Source organism: Diaphorina citri, unplaced genomic scaffold, assembly GCF_000475195.1.
Source record: "Diaphorina citri unplaced genomic scaffold, Diaci psyllid genome assembly version 1.1 scaffold1151, whole genome shotgun sequence".
Classification (NCBI taxonomy): Eukaryota; Metazoa; Arthropoda; class Insecta; order Hemiptera; family Psyllidae; genus Diaphorina; species Diaphorina citri.
Genome location: NW_007378580.1, coordinates 49,098 through 58,338, shown reverse-complemented (window position 1 = coordinate 58,338; position 9,241 = coordinate 49,098). Strand labels below are relative to the sequence as shown.

General features: G+C 37.6%; 1 long non-coding RNA gene across 1 annotated transcript in view; it reads left to right on the top strand.

The window, feature by feature from the left end:
* The first annotated feature begins 8,709 nt into the window (after positions 1–8,709).
* LOC113469599 overlaps positions 8,710–9,241 on the top strand; it is a 2,190-nt gene continuing 1,658 nt past the window's right edge. The window contains exon 1 of the long non-coding RNA XR_003392963.1: positions 8,710–8,836. This is a non-coding gene — a long non-coding RNA (uncharacterized LOC113469599). The remainder of the gene's footprint in view (positions 8,837–9,241) is intronic.

The window sequence follows — 9,241 nt, the reverse complement described above, 5'->3', positions numbered from 1 at the left end:
TTATTTTGAGCCTCCAAGAGCCTACACATTTATACCTATTTACAAAAAAAAAGAAAAGAAAAAAAAAATTAACATTTCTATAATAGGTATATCTGTATCTGTCCTGAGAAGATTGCCAGAGTAGATAACGTATTATCACACAATAACATACATGAATATTGTTGTTATCTTCTTTTGTACAGGAAGACGAAGGAGTTAAGTCTTTTCTTCTTAACGTTACCGGATGTCAGTTTTAAAAAGATTAAGAAGTCTTCAACAGTGTAACCACCCCAAGAATGAAAATATACATATACCCACACTCACGTCTTACATATCCCCAAGTTTTCTGTCTAAAAAGTTCGATTTTGTCATTTTCCATTGTTGGGAAAAGTTATACACTCTTCTTTGGGGTCCTGGAGACGTAGAGAGTTTTCCATCATAAATTTTCCCATCCTTGTCTTCTTCTTCTTTGGCTTCTCCTTTCTCCTGCTTCTTTTCCTTCGTGTTCTTTGTTTTCATCTTCTTTTTCGTCTTCTTGGTTTTTCTTCTTCTGCTTCTTGTCACAAACATGTTTTGTTGTTTATGTTTGACTTGTCAAAATCAAAAGGATTCACCAGCCGAAACATCTCAAACATGACAACGCTACTTGTGTTAATACTTGCTGCAGAACTTGTGCTACTTACTCTTTCTCGGCGACTTACAAACAATAACGCCTATCGTATCGACAATTCTGCTTCTTGTCACAAACATGTTTTGTTGTTTATGTTTGACTTGTCAAAATCAAAAGGATTCACCAGCCGAAACATCTCAAACATGGCAACGCTACTTGTGTTAATACTTGCTGCAGAACTTGTGCTACTTACTGCTTCTCGGCGACTTACAAACAATAACGCCTATCGTATCGACAGTTTCTTTTTAGAAATGTGGTTTAATTTCTGTAATCCTTGGGAATTTCTCCACAATTTTGCAAAAGCAGTTTGACGAAAATTCTTAATAAAAGCTCTACGTCTAGGTATACGTCCTAATTCGACAGTCTTAATAAAGCACTAATATCTAATACCTATATCTACTAATTTATTTTTTGATCCAAGTACCGCTCACCTGGATGCATAAGGAGTAAGAATAACTAAAAATTTCACGATTCTAAGCAATGTACAGACAAATCTACAATTTTATTTATATAGATTCGACATATGTCTTATATGTCTTAATAAAGCACTAATATCTAATACCTATCTACTAATTTATTTTTTGATCCAAGTACCGCTCACATATGAACATTGAACACGGACTAACTTGACGACTTCAATTGGCAATATTGAATAACTCCAATCAAGTTACAAATGAACCAAAAGTAAATTTCAAAGTAAACTTACTACACAGAGGAAAAGTAACGATTTTCTTACTTTTTTCTTATAAAGACATTATTAAAAAATAATGAATCGAAAGTGAGCAAACAAAAGCTACTAAGTTCACTTGAAAGAAAACTTTTTAATGAAATTGAAAATAACAAAATGTATTTTCATAACTTTTCCTTCCTTACGAAAATACATAAAATAGCGCACGGTTCGGCTTTCAAATGTTACTGGGTGTGTGGAAAAGTTCACATTCCTCAATGTCGAAGAATGCCTCATTTTTCATCGCTTCCTAGGTCCTTTCTGAATGATGTTCATGATGAAAGCACACCACAGCATTGGAGTTACCATGGTGGTGATGACAATGAGTATGCATCTAGGATCTAATCCGCTTTTATAGCACAATTCTTTGAGAAACGTGTTGAGAAGTGGAAAATTTCAAGCCCATGATCCAGGACGGATTGATTCATATGATTCAGTAATGAAACCACATGTAATAATTCACATCATAGTGCCCCTGTGTTATTCAAATGCAACTGCTGTAGGTGATAGTGTAAAACTTTACGTCCGTCATTTGTCACCCTGTAGTCTTTGTCTCTATCTTGGGGATATCTTGCTCTGTAGTGTTCCATGAACAACTCGCTATGTACTTACATAATATTGGCGTTGCAAAATTTATGCAATGCCGACAGCAATGAGAAAACCCATTGGACCGAGCACACCGCCTTGGTGACATGTATAAAGTTGACCGAATTGAAAGCAAGCAGAGCACAACAAGGCTATTACATTTGATGGTTTCATATTTGTCGAATTGTTTGCAATTGTATTATACGTAAAAATTTTCTGAGCAGTTATATTGAAGTTCATATTTAGTTACATTCAAAAGGTAATAGGCACTCTATACATCCGCCATGTAGGGGCTATTCCACGAATTTTGTCGTTATAAACGTAAATTGACAAAGAGTATGTTATTGCTGCACTCGGAGTGAGAAGTATTTCTTGGAATAGAAGATATTAAAGGTTCCATGAAAAACATTGAACTTTACATTTTGCAATTGGAAGTAGACATGGTTTAATATGAAGGTTACCTACATACGACGTGACGCGAAGCATACAATTTTCCATCCGCGAACCCAGAGATAATCGAGTTCCATAGATAGGAGAATGGATAAAATGTATATTGTAATTTTAAATAATAAATAAAGTCATATATTCAAATCAAATCAAATCCATCCCAAAGGTCATCTGGCTTACGTCCCGGGAGCATACTACATACTGAGTTCCGTCCAAATGGACTGAGGGCAAACCAAAACTCATCGTGTAAAGCGAAATATGTGGTGAACGGAGTGCCTTCGCTCCTCCCAAATTTGTAAAAAAAATCTAAAAATTCAATGCCAGCCTGGTTAGCTTGGTTGATAGTGCGTCTGCCTTGTAAGCGCTAGGCCACGGGTTCGATTCCCGCCCGGGGCGAATTTTATCCTGATGGGATAATGTTCGTTCTCGGAACGGCTGGCTTTCTCCTATCCTCTCTTCCTTCTCTCTTCGATTTCGGGACGATAAGACCATAGCAGTTACGGCTGTCAAACCTCTTAAAAAAAATCAATTTTGCGTCTCCTATAACTACATTAACTCCTCGTATTTAATAAAGCCAAACTAAAACTACTTGTATGGTTCCAAAAATAAATGTACGTTAGCAGTACTTTATCTACTGCAATAGTACTTTACGATGGTTATTGTTTCCGTCTTATACGGAATACATTTAGTTCTCAAAAGGAACCATGAGAGAGAGAGAGAGAGAAAGGACGAGAGAGAGAAGAAACACTTGGAGAAGGAAAAGGAGGAAGGGAGAGGTAGGCAGAGAAAAAGAGAGAGAGAGAGAGAGAGAGAGAGAGAGAGAGAGAGAGAAAGAATGAGAGAGAGAAGAAACACTTGGGAAAATTTATGCGTACAGGAAAACACAACCATTTGGGAAGTTAAAAAACTTTAAGACTATATTCTTCACAAGGGAAGTCAGAGAAAGGAAGAACGAAAGAGAAGAAGAAATTGCGAATACGATGGAGAGAGGGTTAGAGAATAAGAATGAGAAAAATGAAAGAGAGAGAGAGAGAGAGAGAGAGAGAGGGAAAGAAAGAGAGAAGGAAAAAATAGAAATTTCGAGAGCAGGGAGAAGAAAGAGAACAAGCTGGGTCCGTCCCTCCGGGAATTTTTTAGCCCGTAGTTTATTCGATCGTGATTAGAGAAAATCAGTACCTTGTATGTACCTACCTAATTTGTTTAATATTCAGTTTATTATCATTCTTGATTTTACTTTCATGTAATGATTTAAAATCAAGACTAGAGCGCGTTCTCCCTTTATTCCCAATACATATAATGTTTAAGTCACCCATCCATTTATTGGCCTTCCTCGGCGTAGCTTAACATAGGTAACGCTAAAACCGGTCTTGAATCAACGACTGAAGTGTTATCTAAAACTTTCTCGCTTAGGTCGTCGTTCATAGGTCGTCGCGACAAATTTCAAGATCAGAGCTCATTTGTGTGAGAAAATGTGAAAATAATCCCCCAAAACCAGTTTGTTTGGTTTTTTGGCTTTATGGTTTTCTGGACAAAATTTGCAATACCATTTTCGTGTTCCTGGTAAAAAGACCTTTAATTTGATATATAGGTCGACCAGGTTTGGATAAGTCCTTCTATGATCTATGGGGACAGAGACAGACAGACAGACGACACCGAAGCGAATACAATAGTCCGTCCCTTATACCTTTTTATTACTATTGTAATAATAAAGGAAGGACGGACTAAAAACCGAGAAAGATCTGGAGAAATCGCGAAAAAGGAGGGAGAGGGTCAGGGGGAAAGAGATGAAAAGACGGGTGGAAATGTTGGAGGGAAAGAGAGAGGGAAAAGGATAAATGGAATGAATGAAATAGAAAAGAATGGTAGATGGATTTTAACTAATAGTTTCGTGATCACCTCCTAATCAAAACTAGTTTGAATAGAATCAAATTAGTGGAAGAGATAGAAAGAAATGAGATTTTCACAAGCAATAGCTGCAATTTTCACTGTCTCGAACTCAAAGCAAACGTAATCCACAACAATCAAAGCTCGAAAATTTTGCCCAATTTTCTCAATGTAATCTAATCACACGCAAACAAAATAAGAAACACAATGATTGTTGAAACTTTAGTTCTAAATCAACATAAAATCAAAGCTAGACACAAAATCCATGGTTTAGGATGTCTAATAGTGTTGTTGTATCTAACGGTGGCAGCGGAGTCTTCCTCTTTTCCAATCCGGGACGATTAGACGCCTCAGAAGTTAAAGTTCCACTTATAAAAACTTTGAAAAAACACACACACTCATAAAGAGAACAAACAGTAAATACAGAATATGTGTAAAATAACAAAAGATCTAACCAGGTCGCAGTGACCAAGGGCGTTTATTAAAGCCAGGGAGCTAGTGATAATGTCAGTGACATTATTAGGAATAATGCCACTGATGCCAATATTGACATTGGAAATGATGATATCCATGTCAGCGATGACAGTGGGAACAGAAGACTGACCAAACGATCTCCAAGAATGCTGACAATAAATACAGAATATTCGTAAAATAATAAACAGAAGTAAGCAGAGAAATGATATTCTGGATAGAGAACACCGAAACTAATTTCTTCATATTATCTTCTTTCGTCTTCCTGTGTTTTGAAATTAGAAACGAACGGGGTAATGTAATTCAGCAGGGGTGATAACTTCCATGACTTCCCATTTCGATTACACTATCCCTCTATGATTAACCCCACTCGAGAGAAGTTTGAGAGTAAGTGAAGATAAAATTATAAAATTCAAATCGAGAGAAGTAACTGGAGATAGAATAAAAACACACACTGAAATTGATGAGATGTAGGGTGAAATAATGTGCTTGGAGGAGCCCTCAATGAGATGGTCCATCTACTGGCAATCAATGCAACAATTGGAGGGGTGTTTTGAAGAAAGAGAAGGAGGAGCAGGAGGAGAAGAAGAAGACCAACAACAAATCCAATAGATAGGTAGGTATACATAGGATGTTTGAAACGGACCAATCCATTCACTCATTCACATTTCACATTTCACATTTCATAGTTCACACACTGATCGCTCTATCTCGATAACCACAACACCTAGAAAGCTGAAATTTGGTAGGGATATTCCTTTTATGGTCTAGGTGTGCAATAAGAAAGGATTTTGCGAAAATCTAAACCGATCCTGAGATATGATCAATTTTTGATCGCTAAAATCTCCATAAGAAATACACAGAGTGCAGAGACTGCGGGAGAGAAAAGTTCCGCTCTCGACCAACATTTTGAGTTTCGTTTATGTTTTTAGTTTGATAACTATGCAGCTAATAGGGAGCGCGCAGCGCGACCGTATTTTTTATTATTTTCCACAAGTTCGGCCATGCCTTTTCCACAAGTTTGGCCATGCCTCGGGATGAACTAGCGGGATTCCGGAGCGAAGCGACGGAATTCAGCTAGTGTATGTACATATACGAGCACTGATAGGTAAAAGAGATAAACAAATATTTACTCAAAAACTATTACGCTCTGTATAAGCCCATTATACAGATATTATTCCAAATATGTCTACCATATTAATGAGTTCTCAATTGTACCAGGGTCCTGAAAGCGAACAGAGAAGAAAGACAGGACAGGAGAAAGCCAGCCGTTCCGAGAACGAACCTTTTTTGTTTATAATGATAATAATAATTCCGATTGGCTGAAAATTTCGAAATCAACCAATCAGATTGCTTAAATCCAAAAGTTAAAAACAAGGTTCGTTCTCGGAACAGCCGGCTTTCTCCTATCCTGCCTTACTCTCTCCGCTTTCGGGACTTAAAGGCCTCAATAGTTCACAGTTCCCTCCATCAAAACGGACCATACTCGAAGAGAGTGCAACTTTCTCACCACAACTTCCAAATTACATATTTGAATTTGATGAACCTTTGGTTTATCATGCTTCAAAAGAAAAGCACAGGTCGTCGTGATGGTTGACTGCGGTTCAAGACAGGCCAAGTAATCTTGGCACCCCCGCCGGTGCAGCTACAACAACAACAACAGCAATTGAATCACTAGTATAACTACTTGAAGTGGAAGGTTAATCTCACTTCACGGACTTCAGAGAGAATACATTGGGATCTATTCAGAGAACATATGGCATATGCCACACCTTATCTCACTGATGAACCTAGAGTGCAAAGGGATAACACTGATGTTACCCGTGCTACTGATGTAGGAAACAAACGCACATATCTCATTTCATGCTTATGTTTCTTCAAATAATGTTATTCTATACTTCAAATAATGTTATTTATACTTTGAATAAGGCCCCGATTTTGAAAATTTGGACCGATTGCAATACTTTCATTACTAGTATAGCTCCGCTATACTGTAGTAATAGAAAGTAAAAAAAAAGAGTTGTCGCTATACTTAGGCAAAAAATCAGAGCTATGTTACCTACAACTTTTATGACTTAATTGCCTACAATTATTATTAAATCAGTATAATACATATCGAGTTATATTTAGCCCTAAATGATGTTAAGATTAAGCAAGAAACGTGATACCTATCTCTCTTCCCCCTCCCTCTCCCTCCCCTCTCTTCCTGTTTCCAAATTCACTATCTCCGTACCTTTTTCTCTTTTCTCTCTCTGTTTCACTCTCGTCCATCAGGTAGATAGATACTCTCAAGAGCCAAATAACACTTGAAATGTCCCTCACTCACCTCCTGGTTCCTTCCCCCCCTCCCCACTTCCCTTGTCTCTCATCTCTTCACTTCCCCACCTTTATACTCCACCCCTTTTTTCTCTCCCTTTCCCCTTTTACCTCCCCCTTCACTCTCTTTTTTACCTCTCACCTTTATTCTCCTTCCTCTTACCTCTCACCTTCTCCTATAGTCTGTCCCTTAGGTATCTTCTATTGTATAGCATGCAAATCATATACACACAGGTTTAACGGTTATACGAGTTGAGTTTCTGTCTGCTTTTATTATTCACACCCTCTTCCTCACTCTACCTTTGTGTCTCTGTCTGTCCCTCTTCCTCTCTTTCTTCATCTCATCTCTCTTTTGGAGACTTGAATTTAGAGGTGGCAAAGATCGGTTCACTTTAGGGAATAAGTTCCAACCGTTCAGTTCAGTTCATTGAGAGAGAGAAGAGAGAGCCAGCCTAGTTAGCTTATAGTTGGTAGTGCGTCTGCCTTGTAAGCGTTAGGCCGCGGGTTCGATTCCCGTCATTACCAATACCCACGATGACTTGAACTTGAACGAGTAAATTTTGTGAATACTCCCATTTTATCACCAATAAGAATATTTTGAGCCAACCTAGTTAGCTTAGTTGGTAGAGCGTCTGCCTTGAAAGCGCTAGGCCGCCGGAAGTAGGAGTTGTTTTTCGGCATTGATTTTTTTTATTAAATTCCAGAGATGATGAGCATACTGGATGGTTAACTGTAAAGTTCTCCGTACTACTTTTTTTTTCCCTTCCCTCTCAATAAGGTAAGAGATAGGTACCTATCTACCCGCAAAAAATGATATTTTTTAATATCAGCTATAACAAGCAGAAATTAATTCAAAGGAAAAAGTAGGAGTTGTTTTTCGGCATTGATTTTTTTTATTAAATTCCAGAGATGATGAGCATACTGGATGGTTAACTGTAAAGTTCTCCGTAGGTACTACTTTGTTGCAAATGTTATGGAAATACACTGTATATTTGTAAATACCTACGATGATCGGAAATTCTGGATTTTGTTAATTGATTGAATCTTTTAAAATAAATTGACAAAAGTCTTTTAAAATAAATTTTAAATAAGATGTTCACTATACCAATAACCAAAATTTACATTTTATCCTTTAGGTACCCTTTTGGAACTAACCAATCCGGGGCTACGAGCTGTGTAGAACGGGCTATTAGTGTTTTTACAGAAAGAATACAAGGGTTAATGATGATGACTCATCTATTGGAAGGAAAATTTCGGCAGACCAAAAATGAATCCGCTCAGTTCTGGGATCCCAAATTTCAAGGATCGACGCGCCAAGGATCTTGTAAACGCATGTACCAAATTTCATCAAAATCGGACCAGGCAATCGCGAGTTATAGTGTAACAATCAAACATTCAAACAAACATCTAAACCAAATGCAAAACGGTCGAATTAAAACATAGATTTCACTATCTTTCGATCTTAAATGTCATTTGCCATCTATTTGAACAGGTGAGAGCAGTGGATGTGACAGGCAGTACCACTACCCAGTCTCAGCCATTCAGTTTAGACGGCACTAGAATACCGTTCCAGTTTCTGCCCCGTCTGCTTCTTATGGTTAACGTTAAATGTCATTTGCCATCTATTTGAACAGGTGAGAGCAGTGGATGTGACAGGCAGTACCACTACCCAGTCTCAGCCATTCAGTTTAGACGGCACTAGAATACCGTTCCAGTTTCTGCCCCGTCTGCTTCTTATGGTTAACGTAACCACCTTTGTAAGTACTTTACTCTAACCTCCTTTGTAAGTACTTTACTCTAACCACCTTTGTAGGTACTTTACTCTAACCACCTTTGTAGGTAAGTACGGAAAGTAAAAGACTGCGAGGTTTGTGACACAATAATGTAATAAGTTAATAACATGGAAAAATCTTTGTAAGTACTTTACTCTAACCATCTTTGTAAGTACTTTACTCTAACCATCTTTGTAAATACTTTACTCTAACCACTTTTGTAAGTACTTTACTCTAACCACTTTTGTAAGTACTTTACTCTAACCACTTTTGTAAGTACTTTACTCTCTAACCCCCTTTGTAAGTACTTTACTCTAACCACCTTTGTAAGTACTTTACTCTAACCATCTTTGTAAGTACTTTACTCTAACCATCTTTGTAAATACTTTA